Here is a 25,454-nt window from a genome sequence, read left to right as displayed (position 1 = left end):
TGACTAAAAAAATATTGACACCACTGAGGTGAAATCTTCTAGGAAGTGTTTACTGAGAGCACAGAGAACTGTGTTCCAGAAGCAGCTGAGGTTGCACCTTATGCTGGCAGCTGAACTTGGTAGTGTAGGATTCTCTCAGATGGTACTGGTTTTGAAGGCATGAAGGGGTCATAGAGAGCGACTGAGGGTTGGCACTATGAAAAGCCAGGTGAACGTGCAGCTCCAGCAGTAGTTGAAGGCCTAGGACTGAAGGGGTCATGCAAAGAATTCGAAGCTTGGCACCATAAAGAAAGCCTATACAAGGCTATTGGTGAAGTGAAGCCTAGATGCATTCAGCGAAAGATCCCAGCATTTTGGAGATGCCAGTAACATGGGATGACTACCAAGAACAGCAGTAGCAATGGAATGGAGCCAGCAAGAGACTAGAAGACCAGCTGTGTGTGTGTTGCAGAAAGCAGAGCTGGAAAAGTGATTCAACATCCTTGGAGGAGCCCAGAAGATTGTGAGTGAATCCCAGATAATTGAACATTGAGTTGCTTATACTGTTAGAATTTGGTTTTGCTTGGTTCATATTGTGACTGTGTCCTGGTTCTTCTCTCTTGAAGAAGGTATTTACTTTTGATTTTTATACGAACCTGTAGTTGTAAGACTGAACTTTTAAAAGAGATTTTGAATTTGTAGAGATTCTGGGTATTTTAAAGAGACTATAATATTGTTTTTTTAAGAGACTGAAATATTAATATGTTTGAATTTGTAAAGACTGATCCTCATAAAGTGATGTTTTTAATGTGATATCTTGGAGATTAACAAGAAAGGGAAGTTGTGGCTTAATAGTAATGTTTGTCAAGCAGACAAGGGGTCAGTTATGCTGGCTAGTCTTATATCAATTTGATACACAAATTAGAGTTATCTGAAATGAGGGAACCCCAACTGAGAAAATGCCTCCATAAGATCTGGCTGTAGGCAAGCCTGTGGGATATTTTCTTAATTTTAGTGATTTGATAGCGGTTCCATTCCTGGGCTGCTGGTTCTGGTTTCTACAAGAAAGCAGGCTGAGAAAGCCATGGAAAGCAATCCAGTAAGCAGCATCCATCCATGGCCTCTGCATTAGCTCCTACCTCCAGGATCCTTCCCTGTTTGAGTTCCTGTCCTGACTTAATTTAATGATGAATAGTGCTGTGGCCATATAATCCCAATACATTCTTTCCTCCCAATTTGCTTTATTGTCATGGTGTTTTGTTGCATCAATAGAAACCCTAACTAAGACAATGCTTCTGCAAGTTTAACAGAATCTGTTTGTAAAAGCTTTTAAGAGATGAGTCATTTGGCACTCAACTCTTTTTCTAGGGTAATTTTTCTGATTAGATTTCCTGTTGCTGGAGCTTAATTTGACTAATGTATATTTTCAGTTCTTCAAATATGTTTTCTTAAACTGAAGTTGGGCATTATTTTTATCATTATTTTGATTTCATCAGTCTGCAGCTATTCCTTCATTTTGGTTCATCATTTTTTATGATTCCATTGTTATTAGTTCCCAAATGTCATCATAATTTGACTGGTTTTGTTTCATCTAAAATGTTTAAGAGGATTATTATTTAAACTTAAGTATATACAGAAGCATTTTTAACTCAATGTATATATTTGATGAATTTTTACAAAATGGCTGTACTAGTTAGTTTTTGACAATTTAAGACAAATTAGAGTCACTTGGGAAGAGGGAACAACAGTTGAGGAATTAACTCCATCAGACTGACCTCTGAGTATGTCTATGTGTGCATTTTCTTGGTTCCTAGTTGATGTAGGAAAGCCCAGCCTCCTGTGGGTGGGACCATCCCTAGGCAGATGGTCTTGGGTGTAAAAGAAGGCAAGGTGAGGAAGCCTGTAAGCAGCATTCTTTTATGGTCTGTGCTTCAGTTCCCACCTTCCACTTCTGCTTTGGCTTACTCCTGCCTGAGTTGCTTTTAGTCATGGTGCTTATCCCAACAACAGAAAGCAAACTACAATAGTGAGTAAATGCATTAATTCCTTCTAGATCAAGAAATAGAGCACTTTCTATACCCTAGCAGAAGCTTTGTATTTCTTTCTGATCACTGTATCCTCTTCCCAGAGGTAACAGCTATCCAGACTCTTAACATCATATCTATGTCAACTGTCTAGCATCTGGCTTCTTTTATTTACATCATGATTTCAAGGTTCATGTATATCTTTTGTAGGCAGTCTTTTCTGTCCTGATAGCTGTAGCTGGAGTTAACTCCATTCCCACCCGAGTTTGTAGCCACTCAGACCCAAATAGACACACACAGACACAGGCTAGTAGTATTTAAAACTGCTCAGCCATTAGCTCGGGTCTACCACTGACTAGCTCTTACACTTAAACTCAGCCCATTTCTGTTAATCTATATATTGTCACATGTTCCATGGCTTTACCTGTGTGCCTGTTACATGCTGCTCCCTGGATGGCAGGCTAGCATCTCCTGACTCAGCCTTCCACTTCCCAGAATTCTCTTCTCTCTTTGTCCTGCCTATACCTTCTGCCCAGCTACTGGCCAATCAGTGTTTTATTTATCAATTAATCATAGCAACACATTCACAGCATACAGATATCCACAGCAAACTTCCAGTTCCCAAATAACCAACACGGAGTCTTAATATTAATTATAAATGCTTGGCTGATATTTCAGGCTTGTTACTAGGTAACTTTTACATTTAAGTTAACACATTTATTATCTACCCTCTGTCACATGGCTCATGGCTTGTTACATCATTTTCTATACATCCTGCTTCCTCTGTGTCTCGCTGGTGTCTCCCCAGACTCCACCTTTCTTCATCCCAGCATCCTTAGTTTGGTTGTCTCAACTATACTTCCTGCCTGGCTACTGTCCAGTCAGCTTTTTGTTAAACCAGTTTAAGTGACAAATTTTTACAGTGTATGAAAAGATTATTACACAGCATATCTTTGTAGCAGTATTTCTACTTAAGTATTTTATATGAACTATACTTCATTTCTAATATCAAGTGATGTTTTGGCTTTGATGTTAGTAACTTTTAGTCTTTGTGTCATTAATAGAGACTGAGTCCTGGGTATCATGTGTGGCAGGCAAGCACTGTAGCACTGAGCAATAGCTAGCAGAAACATTGTAGGCTAACTTGACATCAGCTATTATAATATCTTGAGCATTATTCTTTTTGGTTAAGATTGCTTTGGCTTTGAATTTTAGGATTTTTTTTCTATTCTAGTGAAGAAGTATGTCACTATTATATTAATGTGGACTTAACTTACTATGTAGGTTGCTTTTGGTTATATTTTCACAATGTTAATGGAAGTTGTTCCTTCTAGTATCTTCAATTTCTTATATCATTATTAAGTTTAAATGCATTTGGCTTCGATAAGCTCATAGGAAGTGGTGATATTAGTTGGTATGCTCTTGTTGGAGTAGCTATGGCCTTGTTGGAGGAAGTATGTCACTGTGGAGGCAGGCTTTGAAGTCTCATATATGCTCAAGCTAAGGCCAGTGACTCAGTTTGCTTCCTGTTGCCTATGCAAGATGGAGAACTCTCAGCTACCGCTCAAGCACAATGTCTGCCTGTACACCTTCATATCCCACCATAATGATAATATACTGAACCTCTGAATGGTAAGCCAGCCCCAGTTAAATATTTTTCTTTATAATAGTTGCTATAGCCACGGTGTCTCTTTCACAGCAATAGAAACCATAACTGAGACAATCCTCATGTTAAAGTTTTTATTGTAAGGATTTACATATGTTTGATTCAGCTTATTTTTAAGTATTGTATTTTGTGAAGTTATCATAAATGGTTTTTAAACATTGTTTCTTTATTAACAAGTTTATTATTGTTACATAGCAAAGCTACTTATTTTTGTATGTTGACTTTGCCAGTTTTTGAAAGTCTTCATCAAATCTACGAGTTTTCCATCAGAGTCTTTGTGTCTTTCAAGGATATAATCATGTCACCTGCAATTAGAGATTATTTGACTTCTCCCTCCTCCATATGTATCCTTTTTATTTACTTCTTTTATCTTACTGCTCCAGCTAAGACTTCAAAGTAAAAGAGCAGAGACAGTGGAACATCATGGAGTGGAGGGGCCAGAAAAAATGTAAGAGATGGAGAAGGGGAAGGACAGCTATAAAACTCTGTCTTCTGATCAGAACATGGCTGTTATTCACACGAATCTACACCAACTCTGGTTGCTTGCACAAGATCAAGCCCATCAACATTCCAACATAGATGGGATAGCAGCTCCCAAGGTTCTTCCCCTGGTGTGGGGCTGTTGGCAGTTAATGACTGCTTGTGGCAGAGAGTCCTTTCCCCCCTAGTTTGGCCATTGTGATGTTACCCATGCACCGGTGAATGATCCAACACCTATGTACATATAGTACTAGTTTGAATCAGTGAAAATTTTAAAGATGTAAAGTTGGGAGGGAGATATATTGGGGGTTTGAGAGCAGTATAAGGGAGGAGCAGGAAGTGAACATGATCAAAATACTTTGCATAAATATATGACACTTCAAAATAATAAAAATATTTTAATAAAAAGATTGGAGAAAATATTGTCTTATTACTGGTTTTAGAGGAAATGCTCTTATGCTTTGAATATTTAATATAAAATTGGCAATAGGTTTATCGTACCAATCATTTATTATGTTGAGGTGCATTCTTTCTAGTCCAAGTTTCTTCAGGGCTTTTATCACTAGAGAACATTGAACTTGGTTAAAGGTGTTTTGTGTATCTATGGAGAGAATCATGCAATGCCTGTCCTTCCACATTACATTTATTGATTTGCTTATGTTGAATTATCTCTAGAGTTAATCTTGCCCCCAAACTGAGGCAAATCTATTCTGAGTAAGTCTGAGGTTTTCCAGAATAGTAGATATTTTTCTACATATGTCAACTGCAGAAATTATTTTTTTCAGATGTGATCACTTCAGATGTCTCTTACTCCAGCTTTATTTACATGCAGGTGCCATTCCACTTTCACCTGAATATTCAAGGGAAAAATTTTTTGGTTAATACGTATATGTGGGTATTTGAAGGAAGGGCCATTGAGAAATGATTACTTCATGTGTTTTGAATTTCACAAATGAGATTAGTACTTTATAAAATAAGAGCAAGAGTGATCCCACTCACTTTTTACCATGTGAGGGCACAGTGAGAAGTTGGTATGAGCCTAAAATTGGACCCTCACCAGGCATAGAATCTTCAAAGCCTCAAGAAGAGTTGTAAGAAAAAAATTGTTATTTATAAACCATCTAGCTTGCAGTGTATTAGAACAACTCAAATGGTCAAAGATATTACCTGAGATCTATTGCTCTAAAGATACTGTGTTTTCTATTTTTTCCATTTTCTCATTATTTCTGAAATGAGGATAAGACTAAGACGTTCAGCTCCATCTTTTTTTAATATCTTTGATCCACATACAAATACATATACATACACATATACATGAATGTACATGTTTATATTTAGGTGTTGTTTAGTAAATAACCTCATATTCTCTTGTTAATTATATGGCAATTTGCATTGATTTCTGTTCTTCTCATTCTTTCTTGTTTTGTGTGTTGTGCTTTCTTATCTGTTCCTTTTGTTTAGTTTATGTGGGTTTTAGTTTCCAAAATGCTACCTTAACAGCTATAAACTCATATAATAGACATTAAATATGATTTATGTTATTATTCTGCTCTACTTCTTCATCGTACACAGCATGGGTTACATGAAGACATTTTCATCAAATACATCATTTACTATGAGCTTACTTCCTTCATACCCTTTACCCTGCCTTCTTTCACTCTCATCTCTCCAATTAGTCCCTTTTCCCCCCAGACATTTTGCTTCTACTTTCATGTTATAGCCTCCCAATTTCTCTCTTGGTTTTCACCTGCTTATTTTGACCAGAAAGAAGATTGATGTTATTTCTGTATCATTAAAGGTTATGGCAACAAAACCACTGTATGCACACCAATCTCATTTTCTTTCTTGGGAAAACATCTAGATTTTCTAGCCACCCTTGCAGCTAGAGTTAGGCTGACTTATGTGATGAATTCTCCTAAAGAAATATGAGAAGAAATGCTCTAGAATGTCCTTTTAGTCTCAGCCTCTCTCTCCATCCCTCCCTTTCTTTCCCTCCCTCCCCTCTCTTTCCCCTCCTCTGTCTCTGTCTCTGTCTCTGTCTCTCTTTTCCATCCAGAACCACCACAGAGTGGAAGAGCCTGAGACATCTTGTGGAGCATAAACACTGCAAAGAATCACTTAATTTTCAGATAATATTACAGGAACAATAAGCAACACTAAAGTATTATTTCTATGTATATAATAATACAAAATATAAAATACAAAAGCCTTTAGTAAATTAGTCTGATAGTTTGATATTAATTGAATAATACAGTCTGATAGTTTAATATTGGATAGTTTTAGTCTGATAGTTTGATACTTCAATGGTATTAATCTTATAGCTTGATAATGAATGGTAGTCACAGCTATCAATCATTTTCTAAATAATGAAATTGTTTCTATACTGTAATCCATAATCTTGTGTTCTGCATTTAATTTCTAAATGCATTCCAAGCTTACCATTGATCCTTGTTTTAAAATGTCATGTGTATAAGACAGGCACAGAAAGATAAATAACTCATGTTTCCACTCATATGGAAACTAACTAATTTTATTTCATGAAAAAGCAGAGCAGAGAAAGGGGTACTTTCAGTGACTGGGAAAGTGGGTAAGGAGGAAAAAGAGAAAGGTAGTTTATCTTTTATTTATTTTTTTATTTTACATACCAACCAAAATTCCCCCTTCCTCCCCTTCTCCCACTGCCTCGCACCTAACCTCCACCCATGCCCCATCCACTCCTCAGAGGGGGCAAGGCCTCTTGTGGAGTCAACAAAGTCTGTCATACAAAGTTGAGGCAAGACCAAGCCCCTCCCTCCTGCATTAAGACTGAGCAAGGTATCCCACCCTAGGGAGTGGGCTTCAAAAAAAATAGTTCATGTACTTGTGATAAGTCCTGATCCCACTTCCAGGGGCCCCAAAACAAATCAAGCCACACAACTGTCATCCCCTTTCAGAGGGCCTAGTTTGGTCCCATGCACGTTCCCCAACTCTCAGTCCAGAATCCATGAGCTCCTACTAGCTCAGATCAGCTGTCTCTGTGGTTTCCCCATCATGATCTTGACCCCCTCCTTGCTCATATAATCCCTCCTCCCTCTCTTCAAGTGAACTCCAGGATCTGGGTCCAGTGCTTAGCTGTGATCTCTGCATGTGCTTCCATCAGTTAGTGGATGTAGGTTATATGATGACAATTAGGGTAGTCACCAATCTGATTACAGGGAAAGGCCAGTTCAGGCACCCTCTCCACTATTGCTAGGAGTATTAGCTGGCATCATCCTTGTGGATTTCTGGCCATTTCTCTAGCATCAAGTTTCTCCCTAACCCCAGAATGGCTCTCTCTATCCAGATATCTCATCTCTTTCATTGTTTTTCCTCTCTGTTTCTCCCCCAACTAGGCCATCTTGGTTCCTGCACATTCCCCTCTCCCTCCTCCCAAGTTACCCAGGAGATCTGAACTATTTCCCCTTCCTAGGGCAATCCATGCGTATTACTCTTAGGGTCCTCCTTTTTACCTAGCTAGAGATTGGTAGGCTAATGAGCATAAAGTTACTGGCTTAGACTGCGTGGCAATCACTGTTGCATTACAAAGTTCCAGCATTTCAATATTGTGATCACAATTCTCTAGCACTCTTTTAATTTCATTTTTAATGACCTGTACTATGTGTTATGGAAGTTCCCTTACATCTTTCTCTTTGGGAAATTTTGTGTGGGCTTGATGAAGGAGTAAAATATATAAAATGGCAGTCTCTTTAAACAAAATAATTCTTTGGAAAAAATCTCCAGCCCTATGGAACCATATAGTGTGATGACTCTGCACACTCCATTGTACCCCATCTGATTATATCAAGAATAGAAAAGTTAAAGATTTACTAACTGGGCACACCTGACCTGAAAAGCATACAATGGAGATAAACAATGGGCCCAGATCCAGAGCCTAAGGGCATCAAGGGCAGGAGTTCAGTTAATAAGTATAGAGGAATCAGAATGGTATGGTATAAGGGAACAGAGTAAAACATCAGCACCTTCCCTTTGGGAGTATATGAGAGGAATGGCTCCATATAGTAAGACTATGACACAAAGAAACACAATTAGGAAAACAGCTCAGTGCTTATTATGCTACATGGCACAAAGGCTGCATCATGTCCCCTGAGGGATGAAAATGCTCTTAAATTGTACTAGTGTGTCTGGTCCCCAGAGGAAGTCCTTTTCCCAAGGTCAGATATGTGAATAAGGGCCTCCATTCAATCAGGGACTTGAGGAAAGTTGCTGCTTGCTAAAGGGAGTCATTCTCATCTGACAGGAAGAACTTGTGGCCCTTCCATTGATATAAGAGGGCTCCTGGCCTGGTGGTGTTACTGAACCTTTGAGAACATAGGAAGTTAGACACTTGTTGAACTTACTGCTTTTGTCTCAGGAAAAATGCTGTGATAAAGTTTCCACTTTCCTCCCTGAATCATTGAGCCTGTTTTCAATCTTGCCTGTGGCTAAAGTATTGTGCAATTATATTGTATAAAAGGTGTAGCCTTTTCTCAATAAAGTGCCAGCCATCCTGATTAACCCTCAGATCCTGTCAGTCTCCTCCTTCCCTTCCTTGACCCCACACCTCCTCTTTAGGATGTGAAGCTGCCAGAGCTGGACTCTGGTAATTTACAATTAGGTAGAAGGATTAAACTGTTAATTCTTATATCCCAGAAAGATGACCAAGGTTAACGAAATTTTATCTGTTTCAAGATAGGTAGAAAAGGGAATTTTTCATGTTCCTAACATAAAAGATAAATATTTGAGATGATGCATATACAAATTATCCCATTTGATCATTGTACATTGAATAGATATGTGTCAGCATATCACACCCATGAATCTGCAATTGTTATATTCAGATTTACTTTTGGTACTCCCATGCAGAAAAAGCCTTATGATCATTCGCTCCATCCTGAGCTCTAGCTTTTTCTCATTTTTCTTATTACTGACTTTTAAATTGTTTTTTTTTCTTGATTGTATAGCAGGTTTTATCATGATATTTGCAGATATGTTATGCATATTGACAGTACTCATATGCCCTTTGAAAATTTCCTTATATATAACAGATTTTAATTCGCTGACTTTTTTAGAAGGACAAAATTTGTAAAAGTTTATTTCCCATTGTGATAGGATAGAGAATGCCTCTTTCAAAGATGTCCATCTATAATCCTATGATCCAGAGAATGTGCTGTGTCACAATGAAGGAGAATCTTAGTTGTTGGAATCAGGGCTACTAATAAGATGGTATTAACATATGTAGATCATCCCAGATTGTATAGGAAGTCCTAGTACAGTCACAGGAGCCTTGTGAGACTGAAAATGGAGAAACAGACTTCAGAACTACAGAAACTGTTGTTTCTAGCTCTGGACTTTGGTACAATTCCTTACAGCACCATTTTTACACATGTTGATCATCATGAAACTTAAGAAACAATGAGACTGCATACAACTGCTTTGGTCTCACTGTCTTTCACATGTAAGTTTCTGGTGCCAGCCTTGTTTTTCTTTACCTTTATCATTGATTTGATGTGGGAAAGGTGGACATATACATTTTAAATTTTATCTTGAAGAACAGTAACTTTACAGATGATGTCTTGGAATGGTAAAAACATAAAAGCTGAAACCATGGGACAAGAAGCGGCTCTGTGCAGATAAACCAATATAGATAGTATGTAACCCATTCCAGGCATGGCTTACAGATTTCTATGAGACTGGAGGCCACAGAAGACATTTTTCCTGGCTCTTAGTTTTCAGGAAACTGCCTCAAAATCTTCTCAGCAGGTCACTTTAATTCCATCACTTATGGCTTTGTCTTTTTTCAAAATATCAATTATGCATTTTTTGGTTTGTAATTATTTCCTAGAGCTTTTATATCTTCTTTCTTTTATGTTTCCACTTGATCATTTTTCAGTCAACTGACATGAACTGGTATAGAGTAATAGTGACTATGTGTTTAGTAGTGCCTAACTTCTCATTTCTGGTAGTATTGTTTTTGTTTCTCCTATTTGTTTTTGAACATTCTTTTCTCTTGGGCTGATAAGAAGGCTCAATATGTAAAGGCATTTGCCACTAAGCCCTATGACCTAAGTTTAGTACCTGAGTCCCACATGGAGAAAAGAGAATACAAAATCCCACAACTTCTCTCACATCCATACATGGGTTGTATTCATTCACCTTACACACACACACACACACACACACACACACACACACACACACACACACAGAGTTTGAAAAATTTCATTAAAATTCTTTTTTCTTTCTTGGTTTTGTGTAGACCTTTCTGTATGTTTGCTTTTTTTGTTAATGCTTTTATTCTTACTTATTAAACCCTTTTTGCTTAGGAGACTATTCATCATAAGAATTTTTGACCATTGAGACAAAACATTCAATTAATTATTTCAGTAATATTCAGTGCTGGTATACAAAAAATTTCAACTGCTAACTTTAAGAACTTTCCTATGTGTTTTGAAATGAGGGTTTTCAATAGTAAGAATCTAACCAGTAACTTTTCAATTCTCAGTGAATTGCTGGAGTGATGGCTCAGCCATTAAAGGCTAGGCTCACAACCCAAAATACAAGAGTATGTTTGTGTTTTTAAAGACAGAGTCTCAATATATAGCCCTGGCTGGCCTGTAACTCCTTATGTAGAACAGGCTGACCTCAAACTCATAGAGATCTCCTTGGCTCTGCCTTCCAAGTGCAAGGAATCAATGTGTGAGCTACCTCATCTGGATGTATAGGTCATTTTTGAAACCATCTTCCAGGAGCTCCATAAATCTTTATTGATTTTAGAGAAATGTATTTCCTCAGTGTTCTCTTTTGTTTTGTGGCATATTTCTTATTCAGTCTTCTTCAACTGTTTTTCATTTGTGTAAGGTATTGTTCCTCCTCCATTATCATTCTCCTAGCATATGTGCCCTGCTGATTCTTTTATAGGTTATTACTCATCTATTAATAGGAATCAATCTTAAGTTAACAATATACTGTGAAAAACGATGCTGTGATACTGAGCTTGGACAGGCAGACATTTCATTAGTTTTGTAATGACATTTTCTAGCTTTTACAGTGGGGTAGGTTTCATTTCTTCCATAGAATCTTACATAGATTGATTCCGCATTCACGTTTCTCTCAACAGCCAAGATGAAAATCCACAGGTGGTATTTCCCTGTAACCCCTGCACTCAGGAGGCTGTAGTGAGAAGATTAAGAGTTTAAAAGAAGCCTGGGCGTCATAGCAAGTTCCAGGCAAGATGTGGCTACATGATTAGACCACATCTCAAAGAAGTAGACAAAACTGAAACAGAATTTTTCCTAGAACTTCTCAGAAAATAAAATAGTAATTACCTCCCAAGATTCCTTATTCTTTGCATTATGTTATTTACTTTCATCAGGAAAACTAGTCCAAATGTCTTTTGTTTTCCCAATTTGTCTAAATTGGGTCTTTTAATGTTTTTCGCTTTGGAAAGGTTTATAATCCACTCCTTTTCATTTTGGTAGGTTAATTTTCATGTTTACACTTATTCCAACATTTACATAGTATTTAGAAAACACTGCAAAGCTTCATGAATAATTTGATCATCCACCTTAAATTAAAAGATTTCCCAGTGTATTTTTATATTTTCTAAACACTTGTTAACCAGACTTGTGTGTGGAGACACAGATGGAAGGTAGATTGATATGACATGAACACTGAACTGCACAAAGCCTCTTGGGGCGATTATAGATTTAACCAAGAAGTTGGCTTCTCTTCTATCCAAATGAAAGGACATCAAAACAGCCAGAATGCCTGCTGTGGAAATGCGTCTTTGAAATCTCTATTTTGTGCTCTTTCACGAGAATATCAAATCCTCCCTACGCAGACACCTGCGAAGCTGGGACGTTAACTGCCAAGGAACTGCGTGACAAAAAAGCTGAATGAAAAGGGCAGGAAGAGGCTCCATGTGGATAAGCAAGCAAAGGCAGTGTGAGCCCCTTCTCAGGCGCACATTGAGAACTTGAAGGAGCAAATTCAGAGCCTTACAGGTGACATTTTCCCTGGCCCTTCATTTGCAGAAAGTCCCCTGCAAAGTCACAGCAGAGGCAGTGGCAGGAATGATGGGCCTGTCTCCAAAGCCCTTTCTGACAGCCTTCAGATTTGAAGTATTCAGAGTGGACTTAAAAATATCAAGCTACTCACCAGCCCATTCAGTTGCTCCCCAAGGGGGCCACCTTTCAAAGGAATAATTGGAGACCAGCTGAGAAAACAGTAGGCACTCAACAACTGCTATGAATGAATGAGTGAAATGAATGAATGTGTGAGGGAGTAAATGGAAAGCCCCAAACTCCAGAGCCTAAATCTGTAAATGACCAGGAAAGTGCTTTACCTGAGGGATCTATGTTTTCTTCATTTGGAAACAATTTGTGAGCTCAAAGGTCTAGATAGTGTACTATACCTGGTGAACTTATGTGTATGAAAATGTCATTTCCAAACATTTTTAATGATATAAAATTTAAATCTGAGAACTTATTTTATGATTCTGTCTGAGCCATTCAATTTTTTTGGTTAAAATATCTGTTAGAGATTTCACTAACTTTTGGATACTGTTACAGAACTTCGAAGAAATAGCACTTGTGATTTATTTACTTAGTTCCTTCTTTGAAAAGCCATAAAGCCCATCTGCAGTTGAAGGGAATCAAGAACAGGAAGGTAAATGAGCCTATCCATGAAGATGCATCCTAAATGTCAAAATTCAAATCCTTAGACAAAAGTGAAACCTATAACTTCCCTAAATTTCCCAGAATGTGATCACTTTGGTGCAGGTTTGTAAAGAGTTTATATAGATATTGAAACAACATTGATATCAAGTTTGGGGACACTGAATATCCTTCCTTCTAAGAAGACACCTTAAGGGTTACTGTTGAAACTTATGCACACTCTAAGCAAAATTCAAATTCTATTATTATTATTATTATTATTATTATTATTATTATTATTATTATTATTTTGTTTTTTGGAGACAGGGTTTCTCTGTGTAGTTTTGGTGCTTGTCCTGGATTTCTGTAGACCAGGCTGGCCTCAGACTCACAGAGATCTGCCTGGCTCTGCCTCCTGAGTGCTGGGATTAAAGGTGTGCACCACTGCTGGCCAGATCAAATGCTTTTATTTTTAATAAAGTAACTTTTAGTATTTGTTCTGAACTACAGCTCAAGGTGTTCTTCCCACTGTCTCCTGAAATGGATGCTTCACAGTTAGTAGTTAAAATATTTTAAATGAAAAATTAGACTCTCTTTTCTCCAATTATAATAGATTAGTTCTAATCAAAAAAATCATTGAGGGAAATAAAGCATTAATTAGAGATTTTCTTTTCCTCTTTTTGATGTATTTTTAAAAATTAAAATATTATTATATCAATTCCCTCCTTTATTTTCATCTTTCCAATGCCTCCTATGAGAATTCTTGCTCCCTCTCAAGTTCATGGTCTTTGTTTCTTACTTTGTGTGTGTGTGTGTGTGTGTGTGTGTGTGTGTGTGTGTGTGTGTGTGTATACATATATGTGGCTATGTACATGAGACTTTATATATATAAATATATATAGTCTTGGTATGTGTAGTCTTTCTGTGTGTGTGTATATGTGTATATGTGCATAAATATATAAATACAACCTGCTGAGTTTATTTAGTGTTGCTTGTGTACATATAATTTGAGGGATGAATACTTAGTAATAGATAAATTATGTTGCTCATCTCTAGGAAAGATTAATTCTCTCACTCTCAACAGGCATTAGTTGTCTATAGTTCTTTGTCTAGGGATGGGGCCCAATGATATTTCCCCCTTCCATGACAGCATGTCTATTGGTCTTGTCATCGTTTGTGTTGTTTAGGCAGCCATATTGTTGAGGCATTATGGTTGACACTTCTCTATCACTTCTAGGATACAGTTTCACAGTCAATTTTCTGTTTCTCTTGGTCTTACAATCTTTCCACCCCTTCTTCCGAGATGTTCCCCAAGCCTTAGGTGCAAGAGCTGTGTTGTAGATGTATCATTTGGGGCTGGGAACACCATGGTCACACATTCCCTGTATTTTGACCAGTTGTGTTTTTCTGTAATGGTCTCTTATCTGTTGTAAAGACAAGCTTCTTGGATGAGGAGCAAGAACTACATTTATTTATGAGTACATGACTAAGTATTTAGCATGCTGCTAAGAAATATCCTGGTTCAGTAAAAGAGCAGTAGCAGATTCTCTTCCAATATCCATGACCTCACTAGTCATATGTTTCTGATAACAGTACCAGTACCTTGAAGGATTTCCTCCTGTTAACTGGACCTTGAGTCTGGCTAGACAGCTGTTGGTTACTGCCAAGATATGACAGCTACTATTACAAGCCCTTAGGGATATCTTGTCATGATAGTCATTGTAGTGGCTGATGGGTATTAAGCAGGGTGTGATTGTTGGTTCCTTCCCCTGACTGGCAACTTGCATAGCACCTTTTGGTGCTATGAAATATGTCCTCGGTGAGGAGGCTTTGATGTCAGATCCAGCTCTGATCCTCTGGGTTCTGTGTCTGAAGTGCATGGTGTCTTCAACAATAGGGATTTACAAATGTAAGTAATCTCTGGGTGGTAACCAGAACTCTTGGAGTCCCATCACCATTAACTTGAAAGGTTACTTTCTCATGCCTTGTACTGACAGTTTTGTTTCATATTCTTTGTCTCTTGGGGAGGACAGTTGTCAGCTCGAGTGGCACAGCATCATTTAAAATATGTTTATGTGTACAATTAAATGTATTATATAATTTTAGGCAAATAAAAATAATATGATTCCTTATGGCTTCTTCAAATATTCTTAGGACTACATTTCCCTTCTCCCTCTTCTGTTGACATGATTCTCCACTCTACCATTTATCTCATTTCCTTCTTCATATCCAGCAATAAAATCTCAACCAAATACTAGAAAACATCATTCAGATGGAAGATTGGAATAATCATGGTCAAGAGTCTCTAGAAAGAAAATCAGTGATGCTGTAATTACTGAAACATAATAGCAAAACAAGAAAAATTATGACTGCAATAAACATACATCTTTCAACTACTCCTTTAAGTATCAATGAAACCAATTCATCAATAAAAGGATACAGGATGGCTGAATGAATTAAGAATAAATCCACATTTCTGTTGTCTATAAGTAAGTTTCTTACTCATACTTTACAGGCATACTTTAAAATGAAAGGATGGAAAAAAGCACTCCCTCCAACCAAACAGGAATAGGAAGAAAGCAGGTGTTACAATATAATATCTCACAAAATAGACTTGAAACTATAAATAATTACAAAAGATTTAAAAAAGAAAATTCATTCTGGTATAGTAAACAATTAACCATGGACATGTTACTGAGATGGACATTTATGCACCAAACTCTGATACATTTAATTTCATAAAAAGCTTACAACTAGAATGACAGACAGTAAGTGATTTCAATACCTAAATTTTTTAATAGACATGTATTATGGACCAAAAAAATATTACATCAAATGGATTTAACAGACATGTACAGAATATACTTTCCAAACTGCAAAGAATGTGCACTGTACTCATCAGCCCACAGAAGTAAAATAGACCACGTCCCAGGACACAAAATAAATCTTAACAAAGTCAGAGAATTGAAATACCTCTGGGTATATTAACTGAGTATGATACAATAAAACTTAAAATTAACAGAAACCAAAACTCTATTAAGTAAACAAATCCATGGAGATTAAACAGCTCATTACTGAATGATGACTGGGTCAAAGAAGAAATAAAAAAAAATTCATGGAACTAAATGAAAATGAAAACAAAACAACAAAACCTCTAGGACTCATTAAAAGCAGTCCTATGAGGGAAATTTATAACCCTAAGTGCCTACATTTAAGAATCAGAAAGAGTAAAATAAGTTTCTTCATGATGTAACTCAAGACTGTTTTCTAAAGAGAAAGAGAAAGAAATGGCATGGATTTGTGTGGGAGGGGGAGTGGGGGGGATCTGAGAAGAGTTGAGGGAGGAGAAATACATTGCATGAAAAAATATTTTCAAATAATAGAATATATATATGTATGTATGTATGTGTATATATATATATATATATATATATATATATATATATATATATATAACTTTGAATATAAGAACTCAAATCCAGTAGATGGCAAGAAATAATAAAAATCAGAGTAGAAATTGAAATTAATGCAATAGAAACAAAAATACAATACAAAGAACTAATGATTCCAAGAGTTGCTACTTTGAAAAAAAAAAAGGTTTACAGACTCTTGGCCCAACTAACCAAAAGAAATACAGAGAGGACCTAAAGAGGACCCAAATTCACAGAATCAGAAATAAACAAGGAACTATTACAACAGATAGCAAAGAAATACAGAATATTATAAAGGAATACTTCAAAAACTTGTGCTCCATTAAATTGGAAAACATAAAATAAATGGACAAACTTCTAGGTTCAAACTATCCAGATTAAACTAAGAAATAAACCACCTAAACAAACTCCTAACAAATGAGGGGATTGAAATAGTAATGAAAAGTCTTCCAACTAAAAAGAAAAGTACAGGGCCAGATGGATTCACAGCAGAATCTTACTGAACTTGCATTGAACATCTACAGCCAATCCTTCATAACGTTTTGAAAAGCATAGAAACAGAAAGAGCACTCTCAAACTGCTTCCTCAAAGCCAGTATCACTCTAATATCTAAACCAGGTAAAGACACAGCAAAGAAAACTACAGGGCAATGTTACTGATGAAAATAGATTAAAATGCTCAATAAACTTCTTGTTAATAGAATATAGACATGCATCATGAAGATTATCCACCATGATCAAGTTCTCTTTATCTCAGTGATGTGGGAATGGTTCTATGTAATAAACCATTACATAATAAATGTAATAAATTATATAGACTTACAGACAAAAGTTGCATGATCATCTCAAGAGATGCAGAAAAGCCTCTGGAAAAAAATGTCCAATATCCTTCATGATAAAAGTCCTAGAGAAAGTGACTGGAGGAAACATAGCTCAAATGAAATGTATATATGACAAACCTACAGTCAACATTATTCTTAATGGAGAAAAACTTGAAATAATCCCATTGAATGAGGAACAAGACAGGGTTGTCTGTTAACCATATTACTTTTTAATGCAGTGCTTGAAGAACTGGCTGGAACAGTAAGGCAAGAGAAAGAAATTGAAGGGATACTAAAGTATCTCTATTTGCAGATGATATAGTTTTATAAATTAAAGATCCCAAAATTTCTACCAGTAAACACTGAAAATTTCAGCAGTATGGCATGATAGAGAAAAATCAATAAATCTTCTAAATATCACCAACACACACACATACACACACACACACACACACACACACAAATATCATGGAAACAGTCCTATTCACAATAGTTTCAAAAGCAGTAACAATACCCTGGAATAAGCCTAACCAAGGATGTTAAAAAACTACAATGAAAACTTCAAACCTTTGAGGAAAGTAATAAAAACGCTAGAAAATGGAATGACATCCCATGCTCATGGATTGGTAAGATTAGTATTATGAAAATGATCATTCTACTAAAAGCTATTTATAGATTCAATGTATTCTCAATCAACATTCCCATCACATTCATTACAGAAATAGAAAAAAGTCATAAATTCATATCAACTCACATAAGAACCTACGTAGCTAAAGGCAACTAAGGCAAAAAGAACCATGCTGGAAATATTAATATTCCAAATGTATATTACAGAGACATATTATTAAACACAGTATTGTACTGGTACAAAAATAGACATATAGTCCAATGGAGCAGAATAAGAGACCCGAACATGTACACCTAAATAGAGCCATTGGGTATTTGACAAAATATTCATTGGAGAACAAATAGCATCTTCAATGAGTCATGCTGGGAAAACTATATGTCAACATTTAGAAGAGTGAAATTATATATATATATATATATCACATTTTACAGAAACTATGTATAGATCAAAGACCTAAATGTGAAACCTGAAACCCCTAGAAGAAATCATAGCCAGTACCCTACATGATCTAGGAGTAGGAAAAGACTTTCCAAGTACATTTCCTTTGTTCAGGAATTAACAAGTGGGACTTCATAAAACTAAAATATTCTGCACCACTAAGAAAATAATTAACTGAATGAAGATAAAGCCCACAGAGTAGGTAGAATCTTTACCAGTTGTGTATCTGCCAGGGGATTCCTAACCAGAATATACAATGAACTTAAAAAATAATAAAAAATATTAAATGACCCATTCAAAAACTGGGTTATGTATCTGAACAGACTTCTCAAAAGAAGAAGTAAAAATGACTAAGAAATATTTTAAAATAATCATCTTTATTCTTGGCTATTAGGAACATGCTAATCAAACCAATTTGAGATTTCACATTGCCCCAGTAAGAAAGGCTAAAATCAACAAAACCACTGTCAACAAATGAAGAATGGAGCCATTTGTTCACTTTTAGTGTGGCTGCCAACTGGTGCTGCCACTCTGGATATCAATATGGAGAACTGTCAAATAGCCAAAAATAAATTTATCATATGACTCACTTGTACCATTTCTTGGCATATGCCCAAAGGACTTGACATTGTATTCCACAGATAATTGCTTAGGCATGTTCACTTATACTCTGTTCACAATAGTAAGAAAATGGAAACAATCTAAGTGTTCGTCCACTGATGAATGGATAACGAAAATATGGTACATATACAATGTCAAATACTATTTAGCATAAAAAATGAAATCACTGAATTTGCAAGTAAATGACTAGAACTAGGAAAGCTTTTACCTAGCAAGATATCAAAGAAAGACAAGCACTATGTTCTCTCTCATCAGTCATTCCTAGCTCCAAATCTTCAGATGTGAGTATATTACCTGCAGTAAACACGTAAACTAGAAACACATGATACAAGTGATATAAAGTTGTTACATTTTAAATTGATCTCATTTTTAATCAAATAAAAGTAATATTTCACCAATATATCTGTTTTATAAATTTATTATGAAATAATGTGCTAACCTATGTATGCCTATTTTCTCCCCAAACTCAAATAAAGCACAATAGGTCCAACCTAAATTTTAGACCTAATCATGTGTTCTGTAAAAACTTGTTCTGATTCAAATCAGATCATGGGTTTAATGAACCCATTAGCTGGTACATATCTTTCCATTTTCAAGTGTCTCTAACATTTAGTATTTACTCTTGTCCTTATATTACCCATGGGCAGTACCTGAGATGCACATTACTGTTCACTATTTAACAAAGAATAAGAAATTAATGGATTTACTATGAGCATATCCAGGTTTATGACAGAGCCAAAACTAGAACCAAGATCCTCCCAAGGGCAGCTGCATCTTTAGGTCATGTATCATTTTGATGAGGACATTTGTTGCAACTCAATTGCATCAAACTCATAAAAAGTTTTTAAGTTAATTCCCATGGCTTGGCTTCTCTTTGCTTAGGACATTTTTTTTTCATTTTTAAACCTACAAAGCTTCTTCACTTATGTCTTGATGGAGCATTCTATATTATCCCCCACTGCTTACAATTAATATGTCATTATGGGGCTAGAATCTTCAGGTGAAGTTAACTGCCAAGCTTGCCAACTTCTTAACAATGCCCAGTGTGGCATCTCTGAGAGTTTCCAAGTAGTTTTAATTGCTCAACTTTGAGTAGTGCACTGTGGCTAATCATGACCCTAGAGCCTGCAAGAATCTCAGAGATACAGAGCTATTAGAAGCGTTCTGATTGTCTCTGGCCAACCTAAAGCAACACAGAGGGAAAGAACATTTTCCCAACTGTAGATGGGACCATGATTTTTCAAAGTTGAGGCAAACTTCCTTAGATTTCTACTGAAAGGCTTTTGTGAGTTGTATGGAAATGTGGTCCTTTCCAGCACTACTTTCACTTCTATTACAGTGTCAAGCTGTGAATTCTAATCCACAGTGGAGTTCTACAGCACTTGCTAGTTTAGGTTTAGTAATTAGTGTGTAGCTGTAGACAAGCATCCAAAGACTATGAAAAGTTCCTGCTTAGGTCACTGACCTTTGTAATTCACTGAACATGCTCTCTTTTGCTCATGCTAGTCACAAATTCTTTCACAAGCAGTAAAATGAGATCCCACTGACTTCCTTCTGAATTACTGCCTCTTATTTTTTCCACAGCTCCAGCTACTTGGTGGCCTAGGGACCTTTAGTTTATGTTGAGTGCAGCCAACAATTAGCGATAGAACTTATTGCTTTTCTTTTCATCTTAGTCTGTTTCTAGCCTGGAAATTTTACTAGGCCGTTCGACAATTTCCTTAGCCATTTCCATATAAAAGAAAGATGGGTATTATCTACTAGTCAAGGAAATTATTGGAACAGAAACAGTTCATTTCAATAAAAAATGGCAAAAGTTAAATGGTTCTCAAAGATGGTTGGCATATCAAAAAGAAATAAGCTCAGAAAGTTGAAGTGAATTTCCCAAAGTCAGATAGCTTGTGGTAAGTCCTTCCTGGCCAACTTGAGAAACAACATACTAAGGATGTATTTAGCAGCCATGTTAACTGAAGTTGGATTATCTTCCAAGGAAGTGGTGTAATGTCCAAAATAGCACCATATTCTTATTGGTAATGGGACAAACCTTAACTAAAAACTGGTGTCTTAATACAATATCCATATATTTTTGTTTTTTTTCCTTTTTTATTTACTATATTTGTGTTTTACATATCAGCCATGGGTTCCCCTGTCCTGCCCCCCCTCGCCCCTACCTTCCCCCCAGCCCATGCCCCATTCCCATCTCCTCCAGGGCCAAGACTCCCCTGGGGATTCAATTCAACCTGGTAGATTCATTCTGGGCAGGTCCAGTCCTCTCCTTCCAGGCTGAGCAAAGTGTCCCTGTGTAAGCCCAAGGTTCCAAACAGCCAGCTCATGTGCTAAGGACAGGTCCGGGTCCCACAGCCTGGGTGCCTCCAAAACAGTTAAAGCTATTCAGTTGTCTCACTTATCCAGAGGGCCTGATCCAGTTGGGGCTCCACAGCCTTTGGTTCATAATTCATGTGCTGCCATTCATTTGGGTATTTGTCCCTGTACTCTTCCAATCTTGGTCTCAACAATTCACATTCTTACAGTCCCTCCTCTTTCTCGACAGTTGGACTCCTGGAGCTCCACCTGGGGCTCTCTGCATCCACTTCCATCAGGTATTGGACGAGAGTTCCAGCATGACCATTAGGGTGTTTGACCATCTGATCACCAGACCAGGTCAGATCAGGATTTCTCTCGACCATTACCAGCAGTCTACAGAGGATGTATCATTGTGGATTTCTGGGGACCTCTCTAGAACTCTGCCTATTCCTGTTCTCATGTGGTCATCATTTATCATGGTCTGTTATTCCTCATTCTCCCTTTCTGTTCTTGATCCAGCTGGGATCTCCTGCTCCCCTAAGCTTTCTTTCCCTCGAACCTTGCCCTTCATTACTCCCACTGTCATCCAGGTTGTTCATGTAAATCTCATCCATTCCTCTGTCAGTGGGCGATCCTTGTGTCTTTCATAGGGTCCCCTTTTCTAGGTAGCCTCCCTGGAGTTGTGTAGCAATCTAGTCATCTTTGTTTTACATCTAGTATCCTACTATGAGTGAGTACATACCATGTTCGTCCTTCTGAGTCTGGGTTACCTCACTCAAGATGATTTTTTTCTAGATCCATCCATTTTCCTGCAAACCTCATGATGTCATTGTTTTCCTGTACTGAGTAGTACTCCATTGTGTATATGTACCATATTTACTTCATCCATTCTTCAGTTGAAGAGCATCTAGGTTGTTTCCAGGTTCTGGCTATTACAAACAATGCTGATATGAACATAGCTGAGCAAATGTCCTTGTGGTATGATTGAGCATTCCTTGGGTATATGCCCAAGAGTGCTACAGCTGGGTCTTGGGGGAGATGGATTCCCAGTTTTCTAAGGAAGCACCATAATATCCATATTTTTGCCACACTGAGTTACTTAAAGATTTGAATGAAGTTTTTTGAGTACAAGATTTGAGACCTTTGTTCTCAGAGCAAGTGTGTGTCAAAATGTCATGCTTGTAATTCTCAAAAGGTATTGGTCTGGAAGCAAGAAGCTCTTTTAGTCATTTATGTTTCTAATTAACTGTGTGACCTTTGAAAAATTACTTGATTTCTTTTTATCTCAGTTTGTTAATATACAAAATACAGATTTATGTGAGTACATTTGAAAGAGTAAAATTACCTAATATGGTAATTTTTCTTGAGGCTTGCTACATGCCAACACTTTGAAGCACCACACATGAAGATATAATGTGTATATGATTTCATAAATAATAAAAATTATGACAGATCATTTGATATACTTGTAAATGATCACAGAGCTTAGAAGGCTTTTAAGTATACTATCATAACCATACTTTCAAGCATCACACTTTACTATTTATATTATCACTACCACTAAGTGTTGTAAAGTAGAAAATAATTTGTCTTCAGGTTAGCTGTTTTATTGGTAATGAGTCAGATGACATAGAAACACAAGAGAACTAGAAAAACAAACTGAGTTTTGAGAGTAGATTGGAACATCCAAGTATTGGTTCAAAAGCAGTGGAAGCAAGCATGAAGGCATTTCTAAAGGAAAAAAAAAATGGAGAGATCATGATGAGGATCCATGAAGTCATGTGAGAATGGAAATCAGTAACAAGTCCTATGTTACTGTGTAGTTTGTCTATGAAGTATTAATCACAGGTACACATTTTTTTCTTGATTTATTAATACCAGTGTATTCCAACAATCATTAAGCCTCATGAACATAAAAACCATGTTTGGTTGGGGATTTAGCTCAGTGGTAGAGCACTTGCCTAGCAAGTGCAAGGCCCTGGGTTTGAACCTCAGCTCCAAAAAAACCCACCACCACCACCACCAACAACAACAAAAAAACAGCTGGGCAGTGGTGGCGCATGCCTGTAATCCCAGCACTCGGGAGGCAGAGGCAGGTGGATCTCTGTGAGTTAGAGGCCAGCCTGATCTACAGAGCTAGTCTAGGACAGGCTCCAAAGCTACAGAGAAACCCTGTCTCAAAACAAACAAACAAACAACAACAACAAAAACAACAACGATGTTTGGAAATTCTGTGTCAATGTACTGCCAGCATCAAGCATATTGCATCAGTGCTGTTTAACTGTGTTGAGCAAAACTATTTGTGTGTTCAAGTGAATGAGTGAATGCTAAATGATAGATGAGGAGTTCCCATAGTTGCCCTTGCCTGTCAGTTGAGGACATATAGACTTGACAGAGTTGAGAAAAGAGACCATGGAGGCAGTGGAAACAAGTTAGGGTCATGTAAGTGTGACTAGTGAGGGAAATATAAGGGCTGTTTCACCATTAGGATCAATAACACATGTACTCTCTGTGGTGTGTTCTCCATCCCAGCTGTCCCCTGGTAGACATTTCTCTATTAGCTGCAGGTTCTGTCATGACACCAATTTCATACAGAACAATGTGAAAAAAACTATGGCCCAAAATAAAGAAAAAAGAATTATTTCTCAGGTCTCTGGAAAGTAACACAAGTACTATGGACTCAAAGGCGTCTTTTTATTTGTTTTCCCTATTCAAAATACCACTTTGGGCTTTTTTTTTCATACAGCTCTGATTTGGAAAAACTTAATTACCTGTTTGGGATGCAGTCCCTGAAGCTCTTAGAAGGTAATTATTTCTTTCGGGTGAAGATCGGAATCTTTGAACTCAACTTGTGATATAAATGGACTGGTAGCACTTTGGAGCTTCAACTCAGTTAAGTTACTGTGTAGCTCAGTAGCTTACCCTCTGTGTTTGGAATTGAATCTTGAAAAGAATCTGTCCCTAGATATCAAGTGTAAGGCAAAGTTATAAAATTTATAGATTCAGATCAGAAGAGATCATGCTCCCAGAGATAGAGGCTTTGTGGTAACTGCCATCCAGGTAAAGAGATAGATCAACTGAGTTAGAACTGAATAGTGAGAAGATGTGCTGTGGCCCAGTTTACAGAAGTCAAATTACTCAATGAGTGGAAGGTTCTGATTAGTTTTTGTTTCTGGGTAAATGAACAACAACCAAAAGACTTCATTTTGGTTTCCATTACAGTATCATGCTTTTCAAATATACCAGTCTGTTTCCCTGCCTTTCCAGTAGATAGACAGCCATTGCAGTTTTGTTCACCTAGGAATATACAGGATCTTGAGGGTGTTAGAATGTATATTTTGACTTTTCAGCAATAAGAATAGGTGGTAATAAATGACAATGGCAGTTCCAAAGCTAGAAAGTCCTGGAGAGTTTTTCTCTAGGGAAACCCATTCTCCTCTTCCTATTAGTGCTTGAGAATCTAGTATCTCTTCTGACAGGTATTTATTCTACTTCAAGTCATTTCTTGTAAAATTTGTGATTTCTTTTTAAAAATTGAAAATATCTTCTTCTCTTATACAATATATCCCCACCACAGTTTCCCCTCCCTCCACCACTCCTAGCTCCCCTCTCCAGATCCACTCCCCTTCCATTTTCTCTTCAGAAAAGAGCAGGCCTCCAAAAGACAACAACTGTCATGACAAAACAAAATACAACAAGACAAGGAAAAAGTCCTCATACTGAGACTGAGCAAGATAACCCAATAGGAGTAAAAGTCTCCCAAGATCAGGTAAAAGAGTCAGAGACAGCCACTGCTCCCACTGTTGCTGGTTCAGACTCTGTATCCTCAATTACTAGGAGTCTTCAGTACAGTCATATATTCTAGGAAGTTTCCATTGCACAGTTTCCACATTGTCTCCCAAATGCCCTTCCCCCCAATTCCAGCTGCCTTTCTTTGCACTGTCTTCCACCATCACTTCTTCTGACCTGATCTCTCCTGCTCCTGTCTCCATGATAGTAGTACTTACCATCAGGAACACCAGCCCCCAAATAATGATGTGGCGACTTATTATTATTCATGAAAGCTTGGTCTTAGCTTGGGATTGTACCGCTAGCTCTTATAACTAAAATTAACTGGTGTATATTAATCTCTCTTTTGCCATGTGGCTTTTTACTTCTCCTTCATTCTGTTTGTCTGACTCCCTCTGTGTCTTGCTGGTATCTCTTGGGTGCTGAGATTTACCACCCTGAGTTCCTTTCTCTACTGGGAGTTCTTCCTAACCTCTTCCTGTCTAGCTATTGGCCATTCAGCTCTTTATTAACCCAGTCAGAAGGTACCTTAACAAAGATGTATCTTCATAGTGTATAAAAAGATTATCTCACAACACCAGTCTTCCTGCAGAATCTATTCT

The sequence above is a fragment of the Onychomys torridus genome, chromosome X (assembly GCF_903995425.1).
Source record: "Onychomys torridus chromosome X, mOncTor1.1, whole genome shotgun sequence".
NCBI lineage: Eukaryota > Metazoa > Chordata > Mammalia > Rodentia > Cricetidae > Onychomys > Onychomys torridus.
The sequence above is the reverse complement of the archived record's forward strand: the minus strand, read 5'-3'. Positions refer to the sequence as shown.